We start from the raw sequence: 22252 nt of genomic DNA on the forward strand, positions 1-22252 counted from the left end.
AAGACTGTGTTTTGAGATTTCAAGGCCTTTGCTTTGAAATCTCCTTTCTAGCACATTCTCTCATTTTCCTCTTACTCTCTATTTCCATGGTTTCAATCCTAGCACATAGCACAGTCACTTTTACTTCTACTGTAAAGTCCTCTTTTCAACATTTCTCCCCTCTCATTCCTTCTGCATAGTTCACCTTCAAGTGTTGTCCCTCTTCCTTAAATCACTTTTTTTTCTCTCCCTACTGTTGATGATGTGTCCAACTTACCCTAGTTAAGTGTGCTTCTGAGGCAGTGCCTTTCTCCCTCTCCCACCTTCAAACTGCGAGGCAGTTAGTCTTCCTAGACCCGGCCTGGGCTTCTAAAAGCTTCTGCTGCTTCTGGTGAGTACACGGGCTGCATGCTCCCAATGGCCTGTCCCCTCCCGCAGGCCTCATTCTAATGGAGTTAGGATTGACGCCCACCCTCAGAGGAGCCGCACAAGAGCTCAGAGCCTGGGCCAAACATGAGTTCAGCTGTGTCTGAGTTCCACTGCCATGCAGCTGCTCCCCTTCATCTGCTGTGAGTCCCTGGGTACAACCTGCCAAGGCCACTGCCCACCCAGGTTCTTAACCACTTAATGAGATCATTTATGATTCTGAATTGTCCTTTTGTTTCCTGATGCCTCTTTGAGTTGCTCATTGCCATCTTGTTTGCCCTTCTTTCTGCCTGCACTGGGGCCTTGAGCTCTTCCTGTTTCCTCTCCCCTCTGGACTGCTGCCTCTCATTCTCAGACTGCTTGCCTGGGCTACAGATTCCCTCTGCCTGGTTCATCTTCCCCTTTCTAAGAATATGGTTTGCTCTTGCCTTTACTGTCCACCTAGTCCTTCAGGTCCTGCCTGACTCCCTGGGCTTCTGACTCCCATTGCCAGTACAGGTACTCATCTCAGATCAATTTAATGACTGCATATTGAGCACTTCTTGTATACCATGCATTGTGTAGCTTGCATCAGAGATATAAAAATGAGTAATACAAATACTTGTATTACTCTCAAGGAGTTGACAATCTAAAGTAAGGCCAATTTATTTGTACAAGGCAGACTGTGATAAATTCCCTAAGTGATATTCAGGAAAGTGAAAGATGAAGTTCTGTGTGTGTGTGTGTGTGTGTGTGTGTGTGTGTGTGTGTTGGGTGCAGGGTGGTGGTGATCAGGAGAGTTTGCTTGGAAGAGGTGGCATGTAGTATTGATTTGAACATGGATAGGGTCATAACCAAGGAGATACACGTTTGGACAAAGATTGAAGTTAAGTTTGGCTAGACTTGTAGTAGTATTTCTTAACAGGAAAATATTACTATTTCACAGAAGTCACTACTTCTGTGACTGTCTGGTGACTGGGATGCTAAATGTCCTACTCAGTAAATGACATTGTGACTTCCAGTCACTGAGGCTAACAAACACAACTCTGACACAATTTCCAAATGCCTTGGGGATTGTACCATCCTCCTGTGCAAACCACCGAACCATGGATATCATACGGGAAAACCCAGAAAGATCTGCTGAACTGAGGAGTTTATGCCTAAGTAGGATTGAGTGAGAAGCTACTAAAAGTCTTTCAGCATGGATGACAGGCTCTAAGATACTCTTTGGAAAGAATTAATACTGTCAGAGTAATACTGGCAGTGAAATAGAGGACAACAAAGAGGAGAGCCTGGATTGGGGGGTGGGAACAGGGGAGAGTCAGAAGCTGTTGAATAATCCAAATGAGGGAAGATAACAAATTATGTTGGATACATAGAGGTCTCCTTCATTAGGGGAGGCAACCATTTGGATGTGGGGGATAAGGGAGAGCGGAGTCAACAGTGAGTCCCGGGTTTTGAACCTGATGGCTAGGAGCACAGAGGTGCCATATACAGAAATAGGGAGGAGGGCAGAAAGAGGACTGGGTTTCAGGGCAAGATGATGAGTTCAGTTTGGAGCCTGTTGTGTTTGTGCAGCCCAGGGGGACATTGAGTGACTAGAGTGGTGCCACCAAAGACTAGCAGCTACTTAATGAATACGAATGGTGCTACTTGAAAGGCTATTTTTTAAAGCTCTTTAAAACAGATTGTTTCTCAACTAAGCCCATCACACACAGCCACCCCCTAGTCACTTTGCCTCAGCCAGCCTCCTCATCTTTTCTTTTTTCTCCCTTCCTTCCTCCCTCCCTTCCTTCCCTCCTTCCTTCCTTTCTTTCTTCCTTCCTTCCTTCCTTTCTTTTTTCTTTCTCTTTCTTTCTTTCTTTTTTTCTTTCTTTCTTTCTTTCACATACTTTCTTTCCCTTTTCTTACTTTCTTCCTTAACATTGAACATAAGTAACCTTCATCCCCGTTCAGGTCAGAATGCTCCCCAAATCTAAATCAGCATTTTGAATTAGTGAAAGACTGAGGTTTTTAATAAAATATTAGGTAATGGAGGTACCAGGAATGAACTAAAAAAGATGTAAGCTTTTCTTAATGATTTCAGCTCTATTCCCTGGTGTCTCTCACTGAGGGAAGGTCATGAGCAGCAAGGCACCGGCCCCAGCATCCAGAGTTGCTAAAGCAGGTTTTCTCTGCCAGCAGAGTCCCCGAGGACACTGAATCCGGCTGAGCTGTTCAAGGTTTCATATTCTTCCCCTAAGTAAATTAAATCAGGAGCACATCTCATCACAGAGACCCACACAAAAGCCTGCTATACCTTTTTGGCAAGCAGTGCTTGAAATGGAGCTTTCAGAAATACTAAAAGCCTGCCCCCTCCCGCCATCTGTGTTTGGCTGGGCCAGCTGCATCCGTGGCAGGGGTGGGGGACAGGGCCATGGTGGCCAATTTCATTCACATCTGAGCCAAATAGAGCTCAAATTTTCTCTCAAATAGAGAAACAGAGCTCAACATTTTCTCTCTTTTGCTCTGTAACTTGGTGTAATTCTTCCCTGAAGCAGCCAGTGACCCAGTTGGATATGTGCATGAAGAGAGTGGCTATCTAACCTTCCCCACCACCCCCACAACTTTGAAAGTGCTTTAAATGTGAGGGTAAATGAATACAAATAGGAATGTGTTGGGAAGATACAGTAGGGAAGCCTTCTGTGGCTCTGAGAGAAGATACAAATGCCGGCTCAATTAGAAAATCAATCTTGCTGTCCGGCTGATTGATTGCAGTCCTCTGCTGGAGGTGGGAAGGAGAGTCGAGTCATGACGAGATAATTTTTTCCTATTACTAAAAGGAGGCCTAATGTACCTCTGTAAGCAATTCATCATGAAGAACTTGTTAAAAACATGCCACCTTTTCCCTCTTGTTAATTGAATCTTTGGGAGAGAGGAAGAGGAATAACATAGTTTGCATTTGTGAAAACTCTTACTGTTTTTTTTTTTTTCCTAAGGATCCCTGAGTTCTGAGAGGTGATTTAATAACTTTCTTCAAGAAAAATGGAAACATTTTTATAGGGAGGAGGATGGACGTCTGCTCACCACATCCATAGAACACTGGCTTAAGAGACAGGGTTTATATTACTGGAGGAAAGAGTTTACATGTTTGACAATCAGTTCACACTTTTTGGTGTGCAGTGTACTCATCAAAACACACTGTGAAGATAAAGGTCAGATGTTATTCTATTTGCTCAGATGAGGAAATAGGCTGTGAAAGTTTAACCTGAGCAAGACCACATGGATAGCAAACAGAGGAGCCTGGAAGAAAGCAGTCTGTCCTCCAATCCCTTGCATTTCCCACATACTGCTTGGCTTCTAAAGAAAGTCACCGATGGTAGCTGACCAGTTTATGTTTTCTCTCTCTTGCCTCCTATTGGTTCTGTGTTCAGATCTGCTTTTCATGCCCCAGCCTGCATACATCCTTAATCCAGAACATAAGTCTTGATTGAACAGAGTTCTCACAGTTCTGATGTGCATTTGTCACACTTCATTCTTGGAAATGCAAAGCATTCTTGCCTCAGTTGTGGAGTGACATTGACTGTCTCTCTATTGCTTTAATTCTTCTCTTTCATTTGCCATTTCACAAATCCGTATAATGATGCAGCTGTAGCTTTATTCCACTAAGGATGATCGCTACTGATTTTTTCCAGCAAAAAAAGCCTCTTAGAAAATGCCTGATGCAACTAAGGTTGGAAAGATTTTAGAAAACTTCCTACCTTGAAGGATACCAAGAAAAAAGAATCCAGGTCTAGGGGATCCCAGAAGAATCTCTCCCATTACTTAGAAACCCTTTCATCAGGTTCTTTCCTGCCCCCCAGTATCTCAATTACTCCCTATGCTTTCACCCCAGGCCTTCCCCCAGCCCATATTGGCCCTTAATCTTGAGCTAAAAAGTTTTCTCTCTCATTTCAGTGAAGTTTTGCAATTCAACCATTTCATGCACTCTTATATGTGGATTACTTTTGTACTATTTAATCATTTCCAAAAAGCCTACAGCCAAGACCGACCAAGCTTATTAGTGAAATGGAACCTCCATTATCTGGGAAGTGTTCATCCCAAACTTCATTTTTTGAGAAACATAGTGAGGCTTGCTTATTAAAATCAAGAGATATTATTTGTTTCAATGGTCAAAGATGGCCAGAATAATGAAATCATGCACATAATTTCAAGATCTCACTTTCTCATTGTGGGTATTCACTTCAGCATAATGAACTTACTTATTATATAATGCTACAATCATTAAAATAAATCCTTAAAATTAGACTCAGAGAAGGACGTCAGCCATCATTCCATCAAACTCACGTAACTAAAAGAAAAAGAGGGGTTGTGATTTCTCTAACATCATGTGTATGGAAATCTCTGACCTACAAAGGGAACATATATTTTATAAGGAGCATTTATTTGAGGTACCCGTGTTTTCTCCACTCTGTGATCCTCTAGGTGTGGTGCTACAAGGCAGTGAAATGGCTTGAGTATTGGAAGCAGAAGGAAGAATGACTGACTCCAGAGCCTTTGAGAATGGTGTGTGTGCATGCCTGTGTGTGTATGTATGTGTGAGAATTTAGGGAGAACAATAAAATTTCTGTGTATTCTTTGCATTGTAGACTTTTACCACAGCTGTGTGGAACTCAGCTTGCGTATTTTTAGGTAGAGCTTAATTATTATGATTTTACTTCCTTAGCCAAAGGTCATGCAATTCAACCCAATTTACAAATGTGGAAACTGAGGCTAGAGATGGTAGATCATTTCCCCAAGGTCACACAGATAATTCATGGCAAATCCAGGAGATCATTCCTGTCTAACTTTAAAGCTTGTGCTCTTAACCTGCTATGTACAGTATACTCGGTGTACTTATGAATATAGAAATACTTGAATTTGACAGTGTCTTACAAAATATGTTGCCTGTGGTTTCATGTTTTTACATAATTGTTAAGCTATCTATAAAGAATAAGCTGAAAACTGATGATCGTTTGGGTTTCATTTGTTCTGAGACTTGGTAAAGCTCATGAAATATAGCTAATTCTTAGAAAAGTCTCTCCTTTAACATTGAGGTATAAAAATGTTTAAAATGTATTAACATTCTGAGATAAATCAGCCATGGATTAATGACACGATAATATTTTCAAATGCTCCATAATTTTATGGAGGACTTCACATTTCAGTGATATTTCTTTAAATACAAAGAATTCCATGGAAAGACTTGAGATATGATTCCTACCTCAAGCTTTTGCCTCCTCCTTTCTGCTCTGGTTTTGAGAGACAATTGGAGTTCGCTCACTTTCTGTTATCAGTGACCTTGTAAACATACTTAAGGTAAAAACGATGACAGAATTGACTTGGAGTATTTGAATCTAAGGAGGTGGGGTTTGGCAAAAGTGTAGCCTTTTGAAGAGCAAAACTAGATGACTTTAGGAATCCCTCGTTAATCCCTTGCATTGTCTGCTGGCTTAAAGAGAGAGTCTGAGGGCAATCTTGCTTAGGAAATATTTGTTAACGTTTTTGGAAATGAGAGAGCTCCTTTTGGTTAGACTGGCATTTTCTCCATTTGTGGTTTTCTGTTTATTTCTGAGTAATTCCAGATAGCAATGGTAAGTTAAAAAATCAGGCAACAGACCCTCTGAGTATACTAGTTTTATGCAAATATAGATGGTATTATGAGAAAAGAATGTAGATCACTCCTGAAAAGTAAAATGAAGGTTAAACATTTCCACAAGATCTTTAATCTCAAATGCAACCCAGTCCCCCTTCCTCTCCCGAATTTGCAATGTTTGTTGTTGACCTGGGAAATCACTAGGAAGAACTGTGGAGGTGTCATGTACCAAATAACTGCTGCAGATGGCCAGACACTTATGTTTATTTTCTCAGTGACTCTTTCCCATCACCAGTGAGTGAGGTAGGAGAGACATCACTGCTCCCATTTCACAGAAGAGTTCACAGAGATGTTAATAACATATTCAATATATGTGAATAGGAAGTGTCACCAGGATTTGACTCTAAGATTGCTTGATTCCAAAGTCCAGCCTCTTTTCACTTTTTACCACAGCACTCTACATTTCATGAACATTTTTAGTGACTATTCTATACTTGCCTCCTTCTTTTAGAAGAGCGAGTGTGAGACTGTAAGGTTTTGGATAAGAGGGTAACACTGAGTAGGCAAGGTAAGATTGAGCCATTTATAGGCTCAACTAGAGATTTCATAAATAGCCACAATTGACAGCTTTCAGCTGTGGACAGATGGCGGTTTTGGCTATAGGATCAGCTCGATTCCTCGAAGGTAATTCTGTGCTACCAGGGTTGGTCTCGTCTGCACTCCTTTGGGCTCGCTCAGCATGGAGTGGAATGGGGAGGAGTCATCTGGCTGGCCTGAATCTTAATATTTCACAAGATCAGAACTGAAATGAAAGGAAAAGTAATATACTTTGTATGTTATTTCCTCTTCTTATAAATATTGCCACAAAGGGACTCGGAATTTAGGTTGAAGAGAAATATATTTGAAATTCCTATCTTCTCTCAGGGATTATTGATACTTGTGGCCAGCACGGACTCAACTTATTTTGTGATCAGATGTACAGTTGGTAAACGAATTATACTTTAGGCTTGAATTAAACTCATCTTTCCTTCCAACCTGTCCCAAACCTAATTGATCAGGCACCTTTCCACTTTATATTCTTGTTTATTTATATGTTTCACATTCACTTAGACTTAACTCGTCAAAGTGCTGTTTGGCAAGTGGCACTTGATGTCTCCTAGAAGAATTTTGAGGTGATTTTGATAAGATTTAGCTCTTATAATCAGGAAATAGTATTATGCCTGGAGAGAAACAAAGTTCCCAAAGGGCTCTGGGTCAGTTCAAAGCTCCATTCAAAATGGGTTATGGAAGACTGAGTTTAGAAGTGTTCTTTTGTACGATTCACTGCTCTCTGAAAGAGCCAGCAGAGATTGCTGGATGGGGGTTTACTAGACTCCTCAGCTTGGTTTAATGTCTGTTGTCCAGCCACAAATGAACAGATTGATAGACAAACTATTTTATTTACCAAAATGTGTAACAACATGTTTTAGACATTATGTGCTCTGCATACATAGTGGAACATTAAGGATTTAACTACATATAAATTAAAAGCAAATGACTAACTGGTAAATAATACTGGCAACCAAGGGCTATTATATTTAACAAATGAAAAAGTATATTTGAAAATAGTAATCTAAATATCCCACTTGAAAAATGAATACAAAATACAAGACCGAAGGAAACACATGTAAACACACACACACACACACACACACACACACACACACACACACACACAAATGGGAAATTAACATATGCAAAAAAATTGGTTTTATTAATAGTCAAATGCATGCAAATTAAAACGAGATATAATTTTTAAACTAGTAAATTTGCAAAATGATGTTAAAACATTAAATGCTACCAAGAGTTTTTTAAAAAATAATCTGCTGGTTGATTTGCAAACTGGTATAATCTTCCTAGAAATGCATTTAACAATATGAATAACATTCTTAAAAGAGTTCATGTCCTTTCATGCAATAATTTTACTTCTAGGAATCTATCCAAGGTTGTGGGCAAAGATTTATATGCAAAATTGTTATTTTTAATATTGAAAATAAAAAAGCTAACATTTCTAATAATAGAATTAAATTATGGTTAAATAAGTTAGGGCACATTGCATAGGCTATTATTCATTCACTAATGTCACACTATAGCATTTAATGTCATGAGGAAATGCTATTGTATAAATGACAAAAAACAGAAAATGAAACTTTATGATTTCAACTTTGCAAAAATAAAACCAGACACACAAATGCATGAAAAGATATATTTAAGAGAAACCGGTTGTTATCAATGGGTGATGAGAGTGTATGTGATCTTATTTTTATTCTTTATAATTTTTTGCCTTTTAAAATATTGAGCATGTGTTAATTTTATAATCATAAAACACAATAAATATTCCTTATAGTGATAGAATTCTTTGAATTTCCAATAAGTTAAAGTGGTAGAAGTAATACATTCATCAAAAACTGAAATGGTGTTTTTTGGGGCCTTGTGATGACCATTAAATAACTTTTTTTTCTTTCTTATACTTTCATGGCAGTAGCATAGCCATCTTTGAAAATGTCTATGAATGAAGTTAAGTATTTTGTCTTCATATAAAAATGATAATCTAGAATAAAAAGCATTCACCCTACTTTGTCAGGAAAGTAAAAACTCCCACATTTCATGTCAGAAGAGTTTTCTGACTTCCGAATATAATTTAGTTGGGAATTTCTTTAGGTACCTTGCTCTTTAGCTTAAAGGGAAAATAGTTTTTTGAATAAGCCAGTTATCTTAATGAAAACATCTTTTCAGAGGCATTTTTCCTATGAGTTTAGACTTCATTGGCTTGATTTATCTATCTCATTAGATAGAAGGGAGTTTGGATGCACAGCATAGGAAGATATGGTTGAGGAATTGGAAACCTATTACAAACATAATCTCGTCTGGAGAGGCAGCATGACGTGTGGGTGTGGGGTGACTTAAAGCCTAGGGTTGCAGACTTCCCTGGTGGTGCAGTGGTTAAGAATCCGTCTGTCAATGCAGGGGACACGGGTTAGAGCTCTGGTCCAGGAAGATCCCACGTGCCACGAAGCAACTAAGCCTGTGCGCCACAACTACTGAGCCTGTGCTCTAGAGCCAGCGAACCACAACTACTGAGCCCGCAGGCCTAGAGCCCGTGCTCCGCAACAAGAGAAGCCACTGCAACAAGAAGCCCATGCACTGCAATGAAGAGTAGCCCCCGCTCACTGCAACTGAAGAAAGCCTGTGCGCAGCAGTGAAGACCCAATGCAGACAAAAATAAATTAATTAATTAATTTTAAAAAGTTAATCTTTAAAAAAGGAGAAGAAACCTAGGGTTGCATTTTAGTTCTGCCACCTTGAAGATGTGTGAGTTTGTTTCATCATGTTGTAGCTCTTGTCTACCTCAGAGGGTTCATGTGAGGAATACATGTAATAATATGGGTGAATTGTTATTTTTATCATACAATCTATGGATGATGGCACTAGAAATTAGGCTCTTATCTTACCTTAATACTGTTGAGTTGGACCTGAAGTTTCTTGGTAGAATTTATTGAATAGTCACTGAAACTTTCAACCCAGGCTTTACAAAGGTCCCTAGAAGTTTTAATTTAAGCCATACCTTTGTTTGCTGGTAGCCATACTGTTTAATTGCTCTGAAAGTCCTGAAGATCAAATATTCTTGAAAATATACTTATTTTTTATATATTACAGTACACTATAAAAGAAATGAAACAGGTCACACATCTGTTTATTTTATAGCCACATCATGTCTGTGTGCACCTTAATTTAAAAATAAATCAACCAACTGAAATGTAATATTTGTGAAGAAAGTTGTATATGTCCTCTTATAATTTTGAAAAGTTAGAAAGGGAAACTATTCTGGATCCAGGTGTGCAGTGGAGAAACTGTGTTCTTAGACTGAGGAGCTAGTAGATGGCCTTGCAGAGAGAGACCCTCAGAGGAAGGTGGACTCTGCCTTTGGAGAAAGCAGTTGGCAACTGTGTGTCACAACAATCCCACAACAGGATTTTAAACTTCAGGCAATAGATGTTAGACAACCGCAGCCAAGGGAAACTAAGAGTTATCGGTTTAAATTCATGAAGTGACAAAAACATTTCTAGAAAAAAGAATTAAACCTTTTTTCCTTAATAGCAGACTAGAAAAAATGAAGGTCAGGAATACTCGTGGACCCTGAGGCAGGCCAGATGTAGAGGGAAAACCAGCACCTTTTGGTTGATACTTTATGCTTCCTGTACGTTGAATTTAGCCTTTTTAGTAAGAACTTACGTTCTGTTTAATTTTTGTTCTTACTCAGGTACTATTTCTTTATGATAAGTATAAACTTTATTATTTTCTTAATAAAGACCAATTTTTATGTATAAAACCTCAAGTGGGCCAATATTTATTTTATTCTGTTTAAAAAATGTGAATTGAGAGTAACCACTCAGCAAAGAGCATTGTGCCAGTCCAGAGATTCATCATAGCATGAGTGAGCTTCTGGAACAGTTCAGTCTAACAGCTGTTAGGCGGGGGTGAGCAGGACTGAAGAGGAAGGCGAGGTGGCGGAGTTGGAGTGGGGCAGGCTGGCAGGGGAAGTCGGAGTCTGAGTAGGGTGGGGCATCCATGTGAGGGTGGGGGAACTGTGGTAGCATCAGGAGATCGTGTACCTATGGGGAGAATGACCCAGTGAGTACATAAATTAATAATGGTTTTATACTATTTAAGAAGAAAGTTAGAAATGTAGAAAAGGAGAAAAATGGAATGAACCATATGATATTAGAATGGAATTGGAGGTATTGATGTGAACTCATTGTTTCACACACACACATATGCACGCACACACACGCACACACGCATCTTCTAGCTTCCTAGCCCTGGCCACCGAGAGAGCCCCAGAGCACTGACATCCCAGTCACAGCAAGCACACCAAGTGGCCAGATCTTAATTTCTAAGTACCATTCTCTACTAAAAGGAACCATGATGGTTTGGAGAAATGACTGATACCAGGACTGGGCCAGGGAAAGTATAAGAGAAGCCTGGAATATCTTATTGTCCTAGGATGTAGGAAGTGCTCAAAGGATGGTGGGAACATGACGACATAGAAGCCTCTTTGAAGGGATGAACGTGAACGTGGGACAATTTGAACTTCAAAATAGATGATGTTAGTAAAGTATTATAACCCATTGAATAAAATAGGATCCTTGAGTCCATACTAATATATCAGTGGATAAATAAATTGAGAGAAGTGGATGCTGGCTAGTGAAAGTAGAAAGAATATTTACATTAGAAAATCACCATTTGGCAACGATTATAGTAGTAACTAAGCCAAGAAACATCTATGCATATTGAAACTAAGTGGGTGAAAGTTTGATGAGGACAAAATATAGTCTCAAAGAAGTACCTACTACAAAGTATTTACGTACTAAGAAAAAAGGGTAACTTGAAAGAAACCTGGGAGATACCATCTTAATCCAATTATCAAAGTTAACCTTACCAGAAAAGAGACAAAAGAAATTGTGACCACTTTATAGGAAGGCATGGAAGAACCCAATATCACTTCTCAGACATTACTGCTAAAGATATATAACCTGAGTTATGTAGCAGGCAGACTCACTCAAATTGAGGGACGTTCTACAAATAACTGGGATGCAGTTTTTAAAAGTGTCAAGGGCTTGGATGTTGCAGAAAGCCTGGGGAACTATTCCATGTTGAAGGAGACTAGAGACACAGAGAACTAAATGTTTCAGTCTGCACTGGATCCTTTTGCTATGAAGAACATTATTGGAACAACTGGTTAAAATTGAATAGGGTCTGATATTAGATGATAATGAGGTATCAATGTCTATTTCCTCATTTTGATGGTTTTATTGTAGTTATGTAGAAGAAGATCTATGTCTGGAGGAAGTTTATGCAAAATTGTTGAGGGGTTATATGGTACCATGTTGGTAACTTTAAAATGGTTTAGGAAAAAACAATTTCTGTACTGTGTTTGCAACGTTTTTGTAATTCTGAAATAATTTCAAAATAAAAATTACCTTTAGAATGAAAAAAATGAATAAGAAGAGCCCTCTGCCTTCAGGGAGGCTACTGTATAGTTGGAGGACCAGGACAACAAAGATGAAGTTAGCAGAGTGCAGAGGGAGGCAGTCTGGTGACATGGTTACCCCATGGGCTTTGGAACCAAGCGGCCCGTCTTCAATAGTAGCCCTGCCATTACCAGCCAGGAGGCCTTAGGGGGATGGCATAAAGTTTGGGGGACTCAGGTTTCTCCTCTATGAGAGGGGAATGATAACAGTATAACCTTATAGGTAATATGACGTTTATAGAGCACAGGGCAAGTGCATAATAAATGGTAGCAGTTATATTATTATGATTAGTTATTGGTGATTAAGCTCATGGCTATTTTTAGTTAGAGAGCTGCATCTAAATTCTGGCTCTGCCACTTTCTATGTGACCTTGAGCAAGTTCTAAGGCTCAGGTTCTCCATTGAAAACAGAAATAATTAACATGTTAATAAAAGCCAGTAACAGAGTAGGTATGAGAATTACATAAGATAATACAAAATACTTAGCACATTATAATCAGTTTATAAATGTGAGTTATTGCCACATAAATACAAGATGAAATATAATAAGTTCTATCAGATAAATAAAAAGCATGTGGCAGTTCTGAGGAGAAGGAAAAACCATCTGGTTGGAAGGAGGAGAAGAACACCAGGTTGTAGAATTCTCTGGAACAACTGAGAAGTTTTTACTCTAGTTAAGAGGTGCTAAGGCTAGAAGTAGGAAAGGGTAAAAAGGAGTATGGTGGTCAAGGGAAAAACAGGAGTCAACAGTGATCTCTCAGCATTAATAGACAACATGTAGCCAAGAAAGAAGAGCCAGTGTGGGGAAAAGACATTGGATTAAAGTGTTGAGGGGATGCTGGCAGGCAATGAAAATGGCTCTAGAGAGAAATTTCTTCTCTAGAGCAAAGGAGACTGGAGTGAGCGAGCGTAGAGGCTGAGCTGATGAAGGAAGTCTATGAATGAATGAGGCTTCCAAGGAAGCGTGCTCCATAGAGAGAAGGAAGGAGGAGCCAGGGACAGAAACAAGGAAAGTGCCTTCACTTAGGGAGGGAGAGGCGAAGGTGGGAGGGTTGGGGAGGTGTGAGGGTGGGGAAGAGAGAGAGACGGTGAATGAGTCAGGAAGATGCTAGGTAAGAGACAAGGGAGTAGCTTGCTTCAGAGAAAGAAGGCAGAGGGTTGAAAAGAATAAAGGCTGGGAAAAAGATATTGTATTAGTGGACTTCCCTGGTGGCCCAGTGGTTAAGAATCCGCCTGCCAATTCAGACAACATGGGTTCGAGCCTTGGTCCGGGAAGATCCCACATGCCATGGAGCAACTAAGCCTGTGTGCCACAACTACTGAGCCTGCGCTCTAGAGCCCGCGAGCCACAACTACTGAAGCCCGTGTGCCTAGAAGCCGTGCTCTGCAACAAGAGAAGCCACCACAATGAGAAGCCCGCGCACCGCAACGAAGAGTAGCCCCCGCTCACCGCAGCTAGAGAAAGCCCGTGAGCAGCAACGAAGACACAAGGCAACCAAAAATAAGTAAATAAATTTATTTAAAAAACCCAAGATACTGTATTAGTTTTAGGTCATTGCTGAGTTACAAGAATGTAGAGTAGAAGCCAGCCTCCAAGGGGTTAAGTGGCAAGGAGGGCATATCCGGGTAAGGGGCAGGACTTTGAGGAAACCTCTTGAGGAAATTCTAATGCCAAGGCAGACATATCAAGAAGCAGATTAGCTGTCAGTTTCAAGACCCTCACTTGCCCAGACCTTTCCCAGGCCCTAGGATGTACTAGCAGTGCCTTCCTATGGTTATGTAATCTGTAAAACTTAACACATGTAAGATGTTCGACTTAGTCTGTTCAGGCTGCTTTAACAAAGTTCCACAGACTGGGTGGCTTAAATAACAGAAATGTATTTATCACAGTTTTGAAGGCTGGGAAGTCTGATGTCAGAGTGCCAACGTGGTCAGGTAGAGCCCTCTTCCTGGTTTGCAGGCAGTGTCTTCTCTCCCTATGTCCTCACAAGGTGGGGGGAGTGGGGAGTTGGAGGAGAAAGGGAGAAAGATCCTCTTATACAAAAGCATTAGTTTCATCAGGAGGTCCCCACCCTCATGACCTAATCTAGCCCTAATTACTCCCAAAGGACTAGTCTCCAAATACCATCATATTGGGGATTAGGCTTTCAACATATGAATTTTGGAGGAAGACAAACATTCAGTCCATAGCAATATTTAAGTGCAGTCAGTTAAGACTACTGTATCTTTCTATTCAGGCCCTCCTTTACTCACAGTTCCCCTGTGGTTGTGAATGGCATTTGAGTATCTGCTTAGGGAACTAGAGTTAGGGTTTAAGGGGGATACACTGTGTGGTTCACATAGAGTTAATATATAGTTAAGCTACTACTAATAGTCTTGGGAGTTCTCCCTCCGCCACTGGGGCTGACTCATCCAGCAATGACACCAAGTGTGAATGTGTCTTTTGACACCTGGCATTAGGAAAAATATGGAGGAGAAAAGGTTTGAAATGTACAGAGCCAGAAGCTAGTGTGTGAAACGTCCTTTTAATTATGAGATATGTAAAATTGCAAGAAGAGGATCTGGTTCTTGTCAAGGCCCAGTCAAAATGCAAATTCTTTCCTATCAGATAAGATAACCTAAAATTCATAATATACCACTGTGATGAGACATCAAAGGCAAACTGGTTAATGGGTGTTGTCAGTTCAAAGAAGATTTAAGATTAGTCATAGCACACACACACACACACACACACACACACACACACAATTTTAAATGTTCTAAATTTTTTAGCTCACAAATGAAGGAAATTTGATGAGATTTTTATAAATTTGAGGAAAAAAATTCTACAGATTTTCATATTACCAATAATGGTGTGGGAAGCTAAAACTTTTCTAAACTATAAAAATGAACACATTTTAAAAAAATTAACGATGCTGAAAAACATTGAATCCTTGCCAAATAAAGAAGCAATCAAAGAGAATGCAGGTAAAAAACGAGGGAGGAAATGTTGTAGAGGCCAGACAGTTAATAAATTAAAATATTACATTATTTTTTAATTGTAGTATTTTTTTAAAAAATTATAATTTGTTACATTTTTTCTCATTCTAAATAAATATTCACTTGCGTACTTAACTTTTTATTTATAAGTTTGAATTCTTTATTTTAAAGAGCCCTCCTGCCCCCAAATTGTATAACCTGCAGGCCCCGCAAAACCTGGATCCCCCCTCGTATAACAGCAGGGTTTTTTCCTGAAGGTTTACTCATGTTTGAACAGAAATAGCTAGGATGTCAGCTTTTGGCTAAAATAGGTATTAAATATTTCATTAATAGTAATTTTTAGACTAGGGATGACTTGAGCATTTTGTGCAGAAGAGAAGGAGCTATCTGTAAGGGAAAGATGGAAATACCACGATAACTGGGACACTTGTTGGAGCAGATCTCATTTTGTGGAAAGGAATAGATTAGACAGAATAGAGAGAACAGCTTTCAAAGGAAGGTACACACAGCAGTGAAGAAGGAAAGAGAGGGAGTGGACTCTGAATTAGTGTGGAGGGGCGTTGGGGGAGTTCTAGTCCCATGACCCGAATCTTCTAGCTCATGAAGGAGGCCAGGTTATCACCTCAAGTACCAAGGGAGGGTGGTTTGAGGGGTTTCCAAAGCCTGAGCGTCACTAAGAACTGTTTTGCAAAATGAAACTGTGAAACAGCAGTGATGGACCTGCTCTCATCCAAACTCTGCCTATTAGTCCCAAGACACTGTACCCAGAGACCATCCCACGGTCTTGACAGTATCTGTCTAAGGCGAAGACAGAGTTTGGGGATAGCCCTATACTTTTACCTATTCTAGTGTCAGACTGATCAGAGGGTAAATCTGAGGTAATAACGCAAGGTTGGTAAGGAGACAGTCAGATGGGGAACTTGAGTTGTTGCCTAGAGGAAAGACACAGGGTTTATTTATATATGGCCTTATTCCACACAGGATATAAGGCAGCTTACAAGAATGCATGCAGTAAAATAGCAAGATGTGGTCCATAAATAAAAAATCAAGGCTGGCAAAAGCATAAAATATGGAAGAGAAGACTTCAGATGTGGCTTGTCAGGTGTCTTCAGGTGACTGAAATGTTGCCATGTGGATGCACGTTTAGGGTTATTTGGTTCAAGATCGGGGAGAAGAGATACAGTGAGGCACGTATCAGCACAACATAAGGCAGAACTTTCTAAGAAGTGCAGCTGCTTCACAATGGAATGGAGGTCACAAGCTCTTCCTCCATCACAAGACGCATTTAAACAGAGCTAGGTAGCTCCTTTTTGGCGTGCTATGAGATCCAGGTTATGCAGTGGGTAGACTGGCCCCTGACATGCACTTAAGGTCAGCATGTAATGATTGTATGAAAGGAACGGTTCTAAACAATGCACTATAAGGAATGAACTATTCTAACATACTCCACACAGTAATAAAAACTTGTCAACAGTCATACTGAGTATTTGTATGACCTGCAGTATTGTTGCCCACCTTTGAGTGCCCTTGTAAATTGTAATCCCAAAATTTCCGAAGCAGAAATGAGTAAGCTCCAAATGGGAGGAGGGGTGGAGTGAGAAGTTCGTGGGTTATATCAGCTTCATCGTTCTCCTACTCTCCGAGTCGCCATTGGCAGTTTGCAGAGCTAGTGGTATCCCTCCACACAACATGCAACAACAATGGCTCTTGTTTCCTATCATCTGTCAAGCCCAGTGCTAGACCCTGGGGAGAAATAGTATGCCAAAAAGACATAGTCCCAGCTTCTACGGTGATTGTTGCTTAGTGGGGAAATGACATTAGTAAAAATAATCACCTCTATATACTTATAAAGTCTGATAGGCATTATGAAGAAAGAGAAAAGTACTCTAGGAGAGTGGATAGCTGTAATACCTGCTATAGCATGAAAGAAGGACATGTTTTTGTATATCATCAGATGTAGGAAAGTGTGGGGCAGGGATGGGAGTCCAGAGCAAAGGTGTTTCAGGCTGAGGGGATGATGTGAGCAAAGGCTAAGAAACATGAGGGAGCATTTGAGGAATTGCATGGCCAGAGTGGCATGAGTCCAGGAGGGAGGATCCAGGCTGTGCTCAGAGGACGTTTATAGTCATCCTAATGGTGAGGGAAGCCCTTTGGTTTTACTGGGGGAGAAATCGATCATATTGGTGTTTTGCTGTTTTGTGTGTGTGTGTATGAAATCATTTTAGCTTTAGTGCAGGGTTTAGATTGGGGAGTGGGGCAAGAATAGACATGGGGAGACCATTCTGTAGGCTGCATGAGGACTCAGGGTAAGAGATGGCAGTGATTTGGGGAAGGATTGTGGTGGCAAAGATGGAGAGAAGTGAAGGTTTCCTAAAAGTGAGTGTGAGATAAGAATGGGCAGGGTTTGGTGATGGATTAGATGGGAGGTAAAGGTGAAAGAGAGGAAGTGTTATCAAAGACAACTCCCGCAACTCGGCAGGTGAGTGTTCCATTCACTGAAAGGGTGCATCGATAGGACTGGTCTGAGACACTGGCTGAAAGGAAACAGAGATCTTCTCACCTTACCTGGTTCAGGGTTAGAAAAGGCAGCCAGTTCAACTGGTTCAAATTCAGTTCAACTCAGTGCCATTGCATCCTATCCAGTTCAGTTAGATTCATCTTACGGAGCAGCTACGAAATAAGGCTCTGTGAGTGATCCAGACAAGTGTGAGTGGCTTTCAAGGTGGTTGCATGGTCATCTCTTGTATTGGCCATGTAACCAGTGGCTGTCCACATAACCAAAGCTCCCCACACAAAGTGCAAAGTGCCTACAGAGAAGAGATGAAATGTCGCCAGACTACAGCAGTTAGTGCCCCCTACAGAAGTCTTGACTGACTTCCAAGAGGATTGGACTTTTTCTAAAAATGGAGATAAGACTCTATAGGGTGCCTTTGAGGTTATTGGGCAAGGGGTGAGATGAACATGGAAGAACCTCCAAGTTCCCTTTGTTGCTCTACACTGACCAAGCCCTGGGGATTGGAGTATGTATACTTGTTCTTAGTGCTGATTCCCTCTCAGGCTGCTAGGTGCTTCCTGAGGGATCCTGTGCTTGTGTCCTCACTTCCGTGGATAGTAACTAATCTCTAATGATCCCATCTGTATTTTACAACAGCTAATTGAAAAGTGTCTGATAGCTGGGAATTTTCTGACAAAGGTGGTGGGCAAATCTAGTCTATGTATTGAGCATCTGGGGATGCTGGTTCTAGCTGCATCACTGCCCAAGGTTACAAGTGGAAAGCAGGAGCCCCAGCTTCCTCTCTCCACCTCCAGCCATGTCAGGCAGCCTTATGCCCCTTCCTCATGACCCCTAATGTTCCATCTCCCAAAATGCTACTAACACCCCCCCTCCAGACTCCACTCAGAATCTCAGGGTAAATACCATTGTCTAAATACAAATACTTTTGGGGGAACTCATGTACTTTATCTAATTCTGGGTCTTAATAATACTGACTAACCCTTGCACACTCAACTCCACTTTCAAAATGTGATTCTCTAAGTGTTTCATTTAATGCCCATACAACTTTGTGGGGTATTATCATTATAATCATCCCCAGGAGGGCTAAGCTACTTACCCAAAGTCAGACCACTATGTAGCGGTTGAGCTGGGACTCTGCATTTCATGCTCTCACCCCTCTACCAGTTGTTCCCTCTGAATAAAGCAAACAGATCTGTGTTGGGAGGGGGAGCTTGAAAATGTGAGGAGAGGATTTTCCCATTATCCCTTGAAGTCACACGACATAAGCAGCTGTCAAGTTCTCCCCACTTAATGGTAGTCCAGCTGTCAGCACAATGGCTAAGAGTACAGGATGTGAAGGGAGATAGTCCTGTATTCGAATACTGACCTTTAACCTCCTGTATGTGACCTTGAGCAAATTATTACAAACTGGGACAGTACAAAAAGGGACAGCCATCATAGGGCTTTGTAAGGAATAAGTGAATTAACATATATGTATACATATACATATAGATATACACACAAATACGTATATGCCATAGTTTCTGAAACATAGTAAATCCTTTAAAAGTATTATTGTGGTGGCAGTGTTTTTGTAGTTTTATTCCAGAGCCCAACTTTCAAGTTGACCTCAATTTGAACAGGGGAGGCAAATAACTTTGAAGTGCTTTTTTGCTCCAGGTTGGTTGGAAATGGCTGACTAGAATATTGTGTTGAGAAGGATTCTGAGGTTTACTCTGAGATCAGCTGAAATTAATTAGTGTTCCTATATGTGAGCTGTGTAATTTCACCCTTTCTTGAGACTCATTTGCAGCATCTGTCAGTCTGTGCCTTTGCTTCTCAACCTGATTGTCTGCCTTAAGCATTTGCTCATTTTTTTGGTCAGGACCAGTCCAGCTATGTTCAGACTAAGTGCAGTTTCCAGCTCACAGGGGCACTGCCTGCTTGGGTGAGAGCAAAGAGTTTAATGAACAGGAGCTATGTATGGATGGGTTCTGACAAGAGGGGTTAGCAGGCTGGGGATTCAAAAATAACTACACTGCAGCAACTCTGGGTGAGCAACACATGCTATATATTTCCATCCAAATAAAAGGCACTTATTTTGAAGACTCTGGAACAGCTGTAACTTGAGATTCCCACAAATGCTTGGAAAACTGTCAGTCCTTTCTGAGTGGCAGTAGATATAGAAGCAAGAATGCCAGTAAGAATGTAAAACTGATTCTGAGAAACAGGGCCTGGATTAGGCTTCCAAGAAGCCAGCATTCTTTAGCACTGATCTGGCTTTCAAGTGCTTTGGGGACAGTATTTTTATGAAGCTAACTGATTAAACATTTGCTGATCTCTCTCCTGGAAGAATTAGAGATATACAATAATTATTATGAATGATCTCTTAGAGTAGGGCTTATCAAATATTCCATTCTGTGATCTGCAGAGAATTCTAACAGTGTGCTATGTTTTTCTTTTGCTTCTACCAAATTCATCAATGTCTCAGGTCATTATTTGTCTGATCACAACAACATGCATTCATGAATATGTATCACCTAAAATCCTGCAATTTTATGTATTAATTTGCTCATGTCTTTAGGTGTTTATAGCAATTAAATGAGACCTTGATAAATTTAGAGGAAATAAAAAAAGCTTTGATATTATGAGTGCTTATGTGATTGAACTGCAGGCTCTGAGATAAATTATATTTTGTGCAACTATTAACTCATTTATTGGTTTATTAAATATTTTCCCATTTGGTTACATTTCTTCTTAGGAAATAAGCAGTCTCTTCTTTTATTTTTTTTATTTTTATTTTTTTTGCGGTACGCGGGCCTCTCACTGTTGTGGCCTCTCCGGCTGCGGAGCACAGGCTCCGGACGTGCAGGCTCAGCGGCCACGGCTCGCGGGCCCAGCCACTCCACGGCACGTGGGATCTTCCCAGACCAGGGTACGAACCCGTGTCCCCTGCATCGGCAGGTGGACTCTCAACCACTGCGCCACCAGGGAAGCCCAAGCAGTCTCTTCTTGACTGCATTGTTTGACCCTCTTCTTTTGTTCATTTTAGCTTGTGAATTCAACTAATCCTTAACATGGCTAATGTGAATTAGGTGTACTGTCCTATTGGGTATCTATCAGGGAGTCTGGAAATTTATTTGCAGTGGGTCAGGGCAGCCACAGGGCAGGCTGCTCAGGGGTCAGAGTTCTGTCACAGTCCCACCAAGTAGGAGGGGACCCAGGTGGAGAAGGGATCCAGTGATAGCAGAGGTCACCAGTGGAGAAGGGGCCAGTGACAAAGATTTCTGGCTACCTGAGAAAGAAAAGTTGGGAGTTGCGACAGCCCTGCCAAGCACAGTGGTGGGTAATTACAATGGTGGTGTTCCAAAGGTAGGGCTTGGTAGCATAGGGATTTGAAATGGGGTCCAGAGAAAAAGCACCATCCTGGGAACTGGGACATGCCAGGGTGGAAATGGCATGAAGGTTCAAAGGAATGAGAGTGGCAGTAACTTGGTACCAGTCTACAACTCCAGGAAGGGATGGGGTGGGGTTGCCAGATTTAACAAATAAAGATACAGGACATCGAGTTAAATCCAAATTTCAGATAAACGAAGAGTACTTTTAGAACCAGTATGTCCCATGCACTATCTGGGCATACTCATACTAAAAATTTATTTATTGTTTTTCTGAAATTCAGATTTACCTAGGCATCCTGTATTTTATCTGGCAGGCCTAGGTATGTATAGGGGACACTGGTCAGCACTTGTGTGCTTGAGGAAGCCTCACTTATCTGGGAATGATGGTGGGGCTGGCTGGAGGGAGGCTGGCGGTGGGGAGAGTGAGATGGAGCAGGGCTAACATGTGTCTATGTGTGTGACAGAGAGAGAAAGAAAGAGGGACTAAGAGACTAATCCTGAATAATTATATGTTAGCTTTAAGACCCACTTATTTCCATAATTTCTCATTACTTTTGGGGGGGGGAGGGGTTTGTTTTGCTTTGCAAGCACAAAGTTGCACTTGGCCTTTGTCAGAGACAGGATATTTGTTGGTTTGTAACATGAAACTGGCAAAGCTGTGTATACCCAAAGCAGTGCCATCTCATTGAGAATGAAAATTTCAATCCTCCGAAACGGTTGTCTAGATTACAGTGAACACATGAATATTTGGAAACATCTGGATGATTGCTATCCTTTGCATAAAAAGCCACATGACTGACTATATTTTTCCATTTTTACCCAGATATTTTGGAATAATGTAGACAGCCAAAGGGGCTCATCTCCAAGAGAGAATACATAATCATCATGAGGTAGGAAATTTTCAAAACTACTTCTTGACTTTTTTCAGTCTTTTTGATTTGCCTTTATGCCTTCTAATTATTTTATTGATCTTTGGTTCCTATCCTACCCCCTGCCCAGTGCCAAGCACAGTGCTTGGCACAGAGTAGATGCTGAATAAACTTTTTAAATGAATACATGGTTTAATGTATATATTATTCTTAAATAATTTAACCTCCAGTACAGAGATTATACTAAGGATTGAAAAACTATTTATTTAAAAAGGAAGAGAACACATATGATTGACTGCACACTATGAGACAGGAACTTGGCCAGACAATATATATTATGTGTCTGTGTACATATACACACATGTATGTAGATATATATATACATACTATTGCAGTCACCTTGTGAGTAACGTTAGTAGGGCCATTATACATTTGCATAGACAC

At 40.7% G+C, this 22252-nt stretch overlaps 1 long non-coding RNA gene across 1 annotated transcript in view; it reads left to right on the forward strand.

Moving 5' to 3' along the window:
• LOC307187335 overlaps positions 1-21923 on the forward strand; it is a 264230-nt gene extending 242307 nt beyond the window's left edge. Inside the window, exon 3 of the long non-coding RNA XR_013828586.1 lies at positions 21763-21923. This is a non-coding gene — a long non-coding RNA (uncharacterized lncRNA). The remainder of the gene's footprint in view (positions 1-21762) is intronic.
• The last annotated feature ends 329 nt before the right edge of the window (positions 21924-22252 follow it).

The sequence above is a fragment of the Stenella coeruleoalba genome (assembly GCF_951394435.1).
Source record: "Stenella coeruleoalba genome assembly, chromosome: 5".
Taxonomy (NCBI): domain Eukaryota; kingdom Metazoa; phylum Chordata; class Mammalia; order Artiodactyla; family Delphinidae; genus Stenella; species Stenella coeruleoalba.